The following is a 12,515-nucleotide window of genomic DNA, read 5'->3' as shown; positions in this document are numbered from 1 at the left end:
GCACGTCAACTGCTGGAAAACAATAAATCCGTGTTCCCGGATCGCTCGGCGAGATAAGAGCCGGCACCCGCGTTAATCTTCTGCAAATTGTTCGTGTGCACAGTGTGTCGGCCGCGGAACAGGGCCGGAACGGGTGGCGGAACGCGGCCGGGACACAGGGGCGGAGAGGGGCGCCAATACCGGCAAGTAGCGCGGTTCTTTCCCCGCGATCCGGGTTTCGACTGTTTTCGTAAACGGCGAGCGGAGATATCGCTCGTTGGCTAAATGGAAGATTAAATTGGAGATGCGAACGGGGTTTACGGGGCGATCTGCGTTATAGGATTTTAGCTACAGTTTGGTGTTTGTGTCGAAGATCCTGTTTCACTGTGCAGATCGAATTAGGATACTCGTCGGTTTCGGTTTAGCCAAACAGCTTTCCTAAAAAGGTTCGAGGAAAGAACTGCGAGACTTTTTAGGGAAATACAATATCGTTCTGTTTCTGTGACAGGTGCACCATGGGTCTAGACGATGACAATGGGAGGAATGGCTGGAGGGGGAGACAATGGGACGGTAGTAAAATCGCGAACCTTTTCCGCCTGCAATTTTCTTTCCGCTGAGATGGGAATAATGGCTTTAACGATGATGTAACTACAGGCCGAAGGTACCGTAATTTTTCTTTCGAACAGCTCGGAGACGTTGGCCACAATTTATACGGTTGTTTCAAGCCGATTCTAACCCTTTCGTTACGGCTGCAAGTCGTATCAGGCATTCGTGCAATTAGGTGCGTGTACGGGTGCCGGATATATTAATTTATGTATTTATATTCTTTTTGCATTCATCTATGTATTTTTACTTGCAACGATAGCGAAGTCTGTAAGTATATAAATAATTAAATATGAATTTATATTTCTTTGTAATTATCTATGTATTTTTACTTACGATAATAACGAAGACTGTAAATATATAATTAATCAAGTAGGCATAAAAAATTTTCATTTTAATGTTTCTTATTTATAAGAGAATTCCAGGGAGCGAATTTTAGGGCGCGGTGCCCCGTTCAGTGACGTTACTCCGACGGGCCGGACCGCTGTGGACGAAAGGGTTAAACGAGCTCGGCGAGGAATCGTTGGGATTAGGGGCCGACCTAAAACCGAGAAAGGAAAATGGAATGCGGAGCTAACGTTTCTCAATTTTGGACGACACGTCCAATGCATTCTCGTCGAAGCCGCAATCTATCAACACATTTCGACTTCCTGCCACATAGAACGTTATTATACACTCCATTTTATAGGAACAACGGCCAATATCCAATCCGGCAACCACGGTCGCGGAGTTCGCAATACATCATCCGACGAACGTGTAAACGCGTCCACGAAAATAGTTGGCGCTATCTCGCGCTAGGGCCGCTCGATCAAACGAATTGACACCGGACTCGGACCGATAAGCACCTTCCTCAGAAATTCCCCAGCCAATGGTCTCCAAGCAGTCCCGCCTTACTTTTCCCAAGAAAAATCCTGAACGCTCGAACATCCTCAAAGTATCGGAAATAAGCTCGCGTCGGTATTTCTGTCGGTTCCTTCGATTTTTAGGCGCTCTCACAATGTTATATCTCTGTTCCTGATATCTTCCTATTGTTTCAAGTATAGTGGTTGTCGCCTTGACATCTTCAATTTTTAGGCGTACTTGTATATTACATCTCTGTTCTTTTTATATCTTTGTTGTGTTCCTTGCTTTTGTTTTAAGTGCTATGGTTGACGTTTATTGTTTCTCCCGTATCAATGGAGAAGCCGAAGTGTTAACTCTTTGCTGTCGTATATCTACTGATTGCTATCTATTTATTATCTCTATTTTCATATGAAATTAAAGTATGTTAAGGCAAGTTGCCTTTTAGAAATAATAAAATCCAGAGCATATGAAATTTCGTAGTAAAAAAAATTACAATTATATTTACTATATGCATTAAATAATAACGCCATCATACTTTTCGTCTTCAGTTTGCTCTTTTACATAATTTTGTATCTGTATAAGAATTAGTTTGCTCTTAATATATTTTCTCCTGTTTCTCAAATTTCTATAAACATATTTGCACAATAAAAAGCTCCTACTTCATTAACAATATTTTTAATTATTCGCATAACGTTATGTGTCAGCGTGAATACCAACGCGAGTCTATCCGCACCGCTTAAAATATCGAAACACGATGGAAAGCAACGCGACGAAACTCTGTGATCGATACGGGAAATTTCAATTTCGCCCCGAAATGATGAAAACAGGGATTACCATAAAAATGCATAGTTCAGTCATTGTTTCGGAGTGATTACGAAGATTGGACGTTCATCGCGATTAGTCGAGAACGAACCGTGACACAAAAGAGCCTGTTCCGCCAGGGTTTTTTTTGCCGAACAAACTTGCAGTAGTTGAAGCCACGTGTTCTCCGACGTGCTCGACGTCGACGTGCCAAAACATTAACCCTTTCGTTGCGGCATTCTGCTTCTCTGGAGTGACGCCCTTGACCAGGTCATTTATTACATTATATTAAATTGTATTGTATTTTATCGTTTTGTATTCTACTGTACTGTGTCGTATTCTATATTCTATATTGTATATTATATTGTACTGTAGTATATTATATAGTGTATATTGTATTTTACTGTAGTGTATTATATACTGTATATTGTATTTTACTGTAGTATATTTTATTTATTTATCTACTGTACTGTACTGTATATTGTATTTTATATTATATTGTATTGTATTGTATTATATTGTACGGTATTTTATCGTATTGTATTCTGCTGCACTGTGTTGTATTCTATATTGTATATTGTATATTATATTGTACTATAGTATATTATATACTGTCTATAGTATTTTAATGTAGTGTATTATATGTATACTCTATATTGTATTGTATTGTATTGTATTGTATTGTATTGTATTGTATTGTACGGTATTTTATCTTATTGTATTATACTGTATTGTGTTGTATATTATATTGTACTGTAGTAAATTATATATTGAACCTTGTATTTGACTGTAGTATATACTGTATATTGTATTGTACTGTATATAATAAATTATAATCTTATCTTGTATATAGTATTATATTATACTGCATCGTATTGTATTATACTACGTACATTAAATTTATACAGTATTATATGCCAACTATAATCGGCAGCCATGCACACAGCACGTCGCGCGGACGTCGACTACAGTCAACACCCGCAACGAAAGGGTCAAAAGGAAATGCAACGCGACGAGGTTCTGCCTTTCTCCGATTCCGCTCTCAGTGACACGGACTGTCCACTCTCGCAACTCGGAATACAATTAACGGGAATAATAAGTAGCCCGCGTCGATTCGGGATATCGCTTAATGGGGCCTGGACCCGTCGCGGGCCAACAAAGCAGAGAGAGACGTACCTTTGGCTCGCGCTCAAAGACTAGAGCCTGCGGCGGACTCTTTTGCTGCCGAGCCGCATGAAAACACGGATTGTTCGCCGTGGGACGTGCTCCGCTAGTCAAAGAGATCAGCGCCGGATCTTCAGATTTTTCAACGTTCCCGCAATCGTTACGAGTCCCGCTTAATATCCTCTCTTTATCGCGTCCCGCAGGATTGTCTATCAGCCCGGCGAGCCATTTGAATATTAATTATGGTTGGACAGCCTTGACAAGCCACGTAACGAGCGGGCCATTAGAACTATGGCATTTCCGGCGAAAAGCGCCCACTGTCAACCCTCTATGGGTCGAATGTTTTTCTTAAATGTCTGTAAATATTTTATCTCAGGAATTTTATATAATTAATACTTTATCCACCGATAGTCTGTAAATTAATTTTTTCCACCGATCGGTTGCCTGTGAATTGTTTGTCATAGTAATCAATAATTTCATATCTATTATTGAGATAAATATGTTAAATTGCCACCGTAGAACTTCAATATTGTTATATGATTTTTTGAATATTTAAAGATCTTTCGCGATTAATAAAATAAATAACATAAAAATAGAAAAGATAATTTAGCATTGAGCTAAATTTTTCTGGCATCTTGTGAAAAGACTAGAATTATTTGGTAAAACTAGTGGTAATAAAATAATGGTAACAAAATGAGGTTAATAAGGTTCATAATAAAATTCGTATCATTGTTATAGTGATATTAGCACCTGACCTTTATGAAGGTTCATAAAGAGCTAAATTGGAACAGATTCCTCGGAACAAGCCGTGACGTTAAATAAGGGATGATCGAGCTGTTCGCATTGCGGTCTACAAATATTAATTTTCGTGAAAAGCAATGTTGCAATACTTTCAGGCGTCGCATACTAAACGAGCATAGTTTCTCAGCCGTCATAATATTTTCGTCGTCGGTCACGAAAAAATTTCAGAGACGATATCGAACGCTCGACTTATTTCATAAAGTCATAGTACGCCCGGTTAGACGCCCCATCAGCCGCCATAACCTTCTCTGGCCTTAATTGATCGGATTTGAGCGTCGTCTTCCGATCGTGCACCAAAAAGGCGATCATGCTATAGGAAACTGACGAGCACGTGACGGATTCCGCTGGCCGGCACGTCCGTTCCCATCGCCGCGGGAACAAAACCGTGCTCACGGCACCGACTCGAACTAATTAAACTGTTTGCCGGGGGTACTCACCGAGTGGCGTTTCACGGTGGAATGACCATGCAGCTGAGACAAATTTCGGACAGCGAACTTCAGGCTCCCCCATTTGTTCCTGACCTGTTGCTCCCGTTCGTTCCTGAAACAAAAAGTGTGCCCGGTCAAATAGACGCCCACGCGCGCGCGGATAGAACCGGAGAGAAGCAGCATCGACTCCGGAAACGTCGGAAAAATATCTTCGTTGTACAGGGTGTCCCAAAAATGTCTAACAATCTGGAGACGAGGGATTTCTCGGATCATTTGGAGCAACTTTTTAATTTACGACAATTTTCTCCGATGCATCGTCGACGAATTATTAACGAAAAACGTTGGCCAATAAGAAGCGAGATCGGTCGCCGCATGGTGGAAGAGCCGATGAGCGAAACTGGGCGTCGTCTGCTCTTGATCTCGGCTCTCATTGGTCCCTGTTTTTCGTTAGTAACTTATCAACGATGCATCGGAGAAAATTTTCGCAACGGAAAAAGTTGCTTTAAATGTCTTAATAAGTGTTATGCTATGGATGATTAGTGTTGTTTGTTGACCAGAAGGGATGGTTAAATAATTTAACTGTTCTGTAGTGATTATTCGTTATATATATTATAGTTATAAAACTAAGACTTATATTTCAAGTCGTAGATTGCATTTTCGTAAAAGAAAAAATTTACTCCAAATGACCTCAGGAACTCGAATGCCAGTGACTTCTGGGTCACCCTGTACATTGTTTCCTCCACGGACGGCCTACGCGACCCGAACAGCGTTAGCGTATAGATTTGACGGGTGGCGTGAAAAAAAAATGGTACCGGCGCGGAAAGCTTGCATTTCGCATAAATGCAACGCGGTAGAAATGCGCGGCGACCTTCGAAAACTGGAGTACGGCCGAAGACGAGGCACAGTTGCGAGGGAAGAGCTCGGCCGGGGATCGGGACAAAAGCGTTTCTAATCGGCGGAGGACCGTGTCAAGGGAAGCCGCACGTGCAGAGCGTTCCGGTTGACGCGTTCCCTCAATTCCGCGGCCAGAAACGCGTCGACGGTCGAGCAAAATGCCACGGCGAACAAGAGGAGAGAGGGCCGGCCCGCGTAGAAATCTCTCTCCTCCTTTCGTCCCTTCGCGGTTATCTCTCGGCGAGATTAAAACACTCGGGCAAGGTTAAATACGAGGTGTCCTGGGATTGTCTCCTCGCGGCTCTGCGCGGAGCCCTCTGTTCCGAGCGACAAAAAAGCCCGTCCGGAACACGTCAGGCTCCGTCGCCGCCTGTTACTCTCCACCCTTCCTTCCCGTCTTCCCGGCTCCTTTATTCTTTCTCCACCGGGCTCGCCCACAGCCTCGGATTCGGGACGCGAGATTAATTAGCACGGGGGGAGGTCAGATGATAAGCAAGTTACACCACATCCGACTCTACGTTTCAGCGCTCTGTCTCCCCGGCGACTTATTGTCCCAGAGATTTTGTCCGCGTGCAGAGTCGGGGCCGCGCGATTTATTGTTTGCACGGTGCACCGTGCACTTCTTCGCGAGCACGTCGTATTTTAAATAAAGACCTGCACACGGGACGAGGATGATTGATTGTGCGCGTAATAAAAGATCGGGGCACGTCTGTCCTTCTCCTACCATTGTGCACGCCAGGCTTTGATACGCGACCTAATAGCTCCGAGAGGAAAATATCGACGGCAATTTAAACAACCCGAGAACACGCTCGTTATACAATTCCGCGAATGGCGGCGATGTAACCGGGGACTGACTGAGTGATGCGACGCGACCGACTCGGAACTCGCGGCGTATTGTAAGTTGGAAGTTACCAGCCGGCCGATTCGGTGGGAACGCGACGGAATAGGGGATCCCGCAGCGTGGACAATTAATCGCGAAGACCTCGGCCCGGTATCCCGCGATTTGTTAAATTCGAAGCGAGTTTGCGGACCGTGTAATTTACTCGACGGCCATTAATCATCCGCGAAGTTCGGCCGGCCAGGCTAGCGGGCGCGCGTGCTCTAGCCCGTGCCAATGACAGTATCGGAAACCATTTCATTTTCAATTTATTCAGCTACGGCCGTTCTATATCGCGACCGGGGGCCATTCTCCAAATGAAAAACCAGACCCGATCGCCGCGGTGATTAATTATACGGGGGCCTCCGTCGCTTGATAAATTGCGTAAGGAGGCCTTTAATGAAGCGTCAAATCATTTCTCTTCGATTCCCATTCTCTGTTAACGAGCGTGACTGCTGCCGTCTTTCGCCGACACGCTCCGCCATTATTCCGCGCTTCGGGTTCACCGATTCGATTTCAAAGTAAACATCCATCAACGCGGATCCCAGCGCGAATTCCGCGGAGGCTGTGCGTTAACGAGGATTACGTTTCTTCTATTCGGCTGTTGCGCAAGTAATTTCGATCGATTTCTTTTCAGCCGAAATTGCATTTGCAACCGTCCGATAGTTTTTAGAGACTAGAAGGAACGAAGGAGATGTCGGGGATAATCGGACACGAAGCGTGCGCGCGCCCTCACGGCGCACAGTGTTTTGAAACGGGCGATCGAATCTGTATCGCAACTTAACCCTTTTAGTGCCGGGCGAAAAAGCGGTGCCTATGCGAAGAATATCGGCCCAATTTTACCGGTTTGGAAAGAGGCTCATGAAAACCAAACGAAAAGCAATATTTACATAATTCAAAATTCATTATATTAAGGACGAAATAGAGAATGAAACAGTGACGCTAATTTTTCTATATTCATTGGAAATTACATAAACAACAAAGGTATAAGTGATCATCATAGAATCATAGAATATAGAATATAGAATATAGAATATAGAATATAGAATCATAGAATATAGAATATAGAATATAGAATATAGAATATAGAATATAGAATATAGAATATAGAATATAGAATATAGAATATAGAATATAGAATATAGAATATAGAATATGAAATATAGAATATAGAATATAAAATGTGAAATATAGAATGTGAAATATGAAATATAGAATATGAARTACMCAATACAWAAYATARAACATATTTTAAAACAGTGTGCAGYGTCTCCTTTGGCCCCTGTCGAGATTCATTACGGAGAAGCCCAATCGGTATCATCGTCTCGCTTTCATTACGGATTAGTTCGKGATTTAAAAGAAGAATACCGGTGGGCGGCRGATGGGTCGCGGTTCCGATAGGGTTGGAGAAAAAGAGTCGGAGGTTGCCGGGAGGGTCGGCGGGGGGTGTTCATCRTGTGCATCGCGTTCCTTTCGCTTCCATCCACGAGAAAGAATAACCGGAATTGCTCAGGGCTAGCGCCGGCTAGGGTACTTCTCGGGATTGTTAGCAACTGGGTCGAACCAATTACGTACGTGGCACGTAAACTTACGCTTTTGTAGTACAAGGTGATTCAAAGCGGTAACGAACGGCTCCTTCTGGCCAAAGAAAGCGGGGCCCATGCGTCTTCGGCGAAACAAAACTCCGCGGAGAAGAGGGAGAACCGAGGCAGGGCCGACGTGCAACTACATCAGCGGCTTGTTAACCGCAACCGCGAAGTTACCGGTGCAACGGCGGCATAATTGCATCGCTGGAATTTTACAGGAACGGAGTCGATTTTCTATCGGAGATTTCGCAGTTCGTTTGGATTAATCCTTGGATAGCGAGCGCCGGGTTTATCTTGGCCCAGATTTACGAAAAAATTTAACTAAATCCCAATTTCATGACAGTCGCGTTTACTGTTCATTATCATTAGTCCAAAATAAAAATTAATTCAAAAGATTTCAATGGATCTACTAGCGGCTGCTACAAACACTCAAAATCTCCACCGTCCATAGGTTGCCACGTCACTGTGCTAAAAATATTCATTTTCTTGACTGCTCGCGAAATGCCGGGCGACTAAAAATAGTCATCAAATTGCTCGTGAAATGCCGGGAAGAACCAAAGATAGTCAAGACATAAGAAAAGAAGACTAAATAATTAAAACTATAACTTCCCTGTTGGAAGATAAGAACCCGTTTTTGCTTAAACAGCCCATTTGAATTGCATTAAATAATAACGAACAAAGCGCGAAAACAAGATCAGAACTTTACTGTCCGCGTCTCGGTTTTCTTGAAACATTTCCTCCCGCTCCTACAGTCCCGGGACAGTGCGACCACAATGGCGAACGTCGCATAAAATAAAATCTGACGTCGGAACTTGGACAGTTCGCAGCGAGAGAATAAAATCGCGTCCGTGAAAAATGCAGATGACCGTCGAACACCGAATAAAGATGTCCGGCGGATAAAAATGGCCGGGGGACACCGTTAAATAAATCCGGCGTACGTTTAAGAACGTGGCTAAGAGTAAAGTCGGAACGGTCTAAGTTTTCTACCGACGGCAACAGGGTGGCCGCTGTAAATAACAGCGGAAACGATGAGCAGAGAGAAGTTCCTTTACCGAAGGGAGTATCGACCGGCGCGTCGGGTCAGCACGGCCATACGATCCCGTTTTTCGTCAGCGAAAGACCGTCTCCTCGGGGATTAATGGTTTCGGTAAGACTCGCACCCTTTCGTATTTCACCGCTGATACATGTGCAGGGCCGCCGCTGCAGCACGCGGTCCGACATACGTGGCGCACGTCGAAACAGGAGTTACGACACCGACGCTCGCAGCCCCGTAAATCAAGTCGTTCGAAGGAGCAATTTGCTCGGTTTCCTTTAAACAAAAGGAACGACGCCAGGATAGCGCGCGCACTAGAGAGAGAAAGAGAGAGAGAGAGAGGGTCCCTTGGAAAAGCGACTTTAATTAACTGGAAGCTGTTGATAACAGGCACCGGCATCGGCTGCTAATTCGGTAACGCGTGACCGGGACAACTTGCCCGCCGGCTGACTAAAAAATCTACGAACATAACCCCTGCTAGAATTTCAGCAGCCCTCCGGCTTTATCGACCGACAGATGTACACGACAGGATAAGTTAATTATCGGTTAATTAGGAAGCTCGAAACAAGGTCTAAAAACTATAGAAAACGACGGAATTCGAGCTTCGACGCACTCGTCAGACGACACCGCGTTCGCAACGTTGCAGCTTGCTACCGACTCTAAATCAGGTTTACCTAATTATCGAGCAATTAGTGACTTTGTAGAAGGTTTCAGATGGACGACAATTACAGAGTTACAACGGATATCGAGGTTTTACTTACGCGGACTTAGGCTCGGTGTCTGTCTCATCCTGCGCAGTGGCAAGGGCGGGAAGGCTGCTGGCTTCGCATGGTGGCTTGCTCAAATCTGAAGCGAAACAAACGCGAGGGAGTTAATGAATCAGTTCGCTAATTAACATTTGTTCATGCAAATATCTGAAACTGAGGAAAACTGTTTTAGCAGAACGAGTATGGATGAAATCGTCCATCGGGGGCGTCGCGAGGAATAAAAATGGGAGGAGAACTTGTGCAGCAAGCAGAAAAGTAGAGTGATTGTCCATACCTATTGTAGAATCATAGTGATCGCTGTGTCGCCCGTAAGGGGCGGTCTTGCCGGGCAGCTGGCTGGGTCGTCGCCTGGGGCTCCTCGCCTGTCGGGCAAATGCAATTTCTTTTAACAATCGATCGAAACGCTCGAACGCACATGAAAATTACGGCAGCCCCGTTGAATACAGGGCGGCGGGTTTCCCGCGGCACGGCGGTCCATCTTCCCGGCCACGATAAAAGATGCACGGCCTCCCCAAGATGGAGAAGCTGTCTTTTCGCGAGAGAATTAAGGGAGCCGGGATTTGCCGGGCGGTCTGTACGACTCGCTTCTATTTAAAATCGAGCAGACTAATCGACCCTTTTTCTAGCGTGGCCGGGGCAGATATCTCTCCCCGAGCCGTGGCGTGCCCCGCCATTACCGGATATTTTCATCCGCTTAATACGCCGCTCGCATTCGATTGCATCGCCGAGAATAAGGCGAGCCGTTCGATCGCTTCGCGATATCTTTCCCGGCTCAATATCTTCGCATCCGAGTACCTGCCGCCGAATACTTGCAACCCCGTCTACGCACTCGTATATTAACCCTTTGCACTCGAAAACAATTTAACTATAAATTTGAAATAATTTTCTTAGCCCATAAGAAATTGTGACTCCTATCATCGGTTTCACTATTTAACAATTTTATAAATCTAAACTTTGTTGTCATAAAAATTATCTTGGGACGTGATAGAACAATTATAGTGGTGCCAAATATGGGTGACACTAATTTCTGACCAATTTTGAAAATTCATTCTGTTGATATTTCAAATTCATTTTTAATATATTTAAACAAATTGAATCTGGTTAGAATATTTCGAATGCGAAAAAGTTCCAATGCCACCCCCTGTGATAATTATTAACTTTCTAGTTTCGCTTTAATTACTTAAATTTGCTTTAACTATATGGGGATTTTATGAGTCGACTGTCGGCGCGTAGTGGTGCAGTACTATGGTTAAATCGGTATTAAGAAATTAACTCTTGATAGAAATGAATGCGGGTGCATGGAGAGCGGTGTTAATCGCGCAATTTCAACGAAGCTCTCTGCCTTAATCCTTTGCTATGCTATATTCTGCACGATTAAAACGTATAGAAGCTGTTCGATTGTAATATTATTTTAGAAAGAATTGTAAATACATCAACTTGGACACTTAACACTTTCACCGACCGTCAGTCAGCCGTAAATATTCTTATATTGTCATAATGTTAACATGAAACAATATTTATTTTATCTATTTTATTTATTTGATTTTAAGTACAGTATTAAATATTGACGTCGAGAGAACAGAATTCCATTTCGATTTAAAAGTACGAAATATTGTCAATTTACTCAAAATGCACTTCGTCACGTAAAGTATAAACTGGAAGAACTATAAGCTAGACAAATTATTTTAAACTTACAGTTAAACTAGTTTCAATTGCAAAGAATTAATCTTCACACACCCACACAATAATATATTTTAATTTCATGTAAAAATATAAATATATAAATAAATGGCTTTGGTGGCTGTTATCATACATACGACCGGAAAGGGTTAATCCCGCGCAGAGTCCACGAGAATCGCTCTCCATATCTCGGGACGTTAATCCACCTTTGCTACACCGGTCAGGCTTATCGACGGCGATCGGACACACCCTAACGGAAGGGCTAATAATATCATGGTCCCGTTAAATGGCCCGTTTGGCCCGGAGACGTCGAAATCTCGGAGGAATCTGGGCGATCGTACTGGAGCGAATTGAACGCGCGGGGCCATTGATCAATTAATTAGAGTACCCTCTGGCTACGGTTGCCGGACGGTCCGAGGATTTTTGTTTAATTCGACGGCGAGGACAGAATGTCGGGCCGCGTTCCCATCGCGCTAATAATAATACGAAATCGATCCAATCTTCGGATTGAGGTTGCAATCGCCGGACGACATTATCGAAACTGATCTTCGATCAGCGCTCGGTCTCGAATACCTCCGATTTACGGACGAAAGCGCGAAAGAGCGTTCCGAGGCGGCCGGAAAATCGTCCGCGCGTTTTCCAGAGCGACGGAAAAGTGTCGACCGATCACCAGGGAGGAAGATTGAAATGCCAGTCTGTCGCCGGTACAAATTAATCAGATTCTCCTGTACAAACATATCTATCAAGAATTACGGACGCTAACTCCATTCCCTAGTCGCGGCGGCAGCTTCATCAGCGCCGCTCCGACGTATTTTATATCAAATAAAAATGCAAATCCGACTAGAGCGCCCGAGCCTCCCCCGTCAGCCCGATTTCCATTTCAAATTCATTTAAAATCCTATTCAAATTCGATGGGAATGCTCATTAAGTCTTAATTACCGGGCTGAACGTTGCGTAACTGGCACGGCGTCGGCGGAACTAAGCAATCCTATGAATCGATAGAGCATCGAGCCGGCGTTATCTCGTCAAAACAATTTAATCTCGTGTTTCCACGGCGGC

At 44.0% G+C, this 12,515-nt stretch overlaps 1 protein-coding gene and 1 long non-coding RNA gene across 2 annotated transcripts in view; one reads left to right on the top strand and one right to left on the bottom strand.

Moving 5' to 3' along the window:
• LOC144470904 (uncharacterized) overlaps nucleotides 1–12,515 on the top strand; it is a 270,353-nt gene that overhangs the window by 185,066 nt on the left and 72,772 nt on the right. The window lies entirely within an intron of this gene.
• LOC144471346 (uncharacterized) lies at nucleotides 4,623–10,138 on the bottom strand. Its single transcript, XR_013494251.1, has 3 exons — nucleotides 10,051–10,138; nucleotides 9,771–9,855; nucleotides 4,623–4,731 (listed from the first exon to the last, which is right to left on the bottom strand). It is a non-coding gene; the product is annotated as an uncharacterized LOC144471346 (long non-coding RNA).

Source organism: Augochlora pura, chromosome 6 (genome assembly GCF_028453695.1).
Source record: "Augochlora pura isolate Apur16 chromosome 6, APUR_v2.2.1, whole genome shotgun sequence".
NCBI lineage: Eukaryota > Metazoa > Arthropoda > Insecta > Hymenoptera > Halictidae > Augochlora > Augochlora pura.
This window is presented reverse-complemented; position numbering and strand designations above follow the sequence as displayed.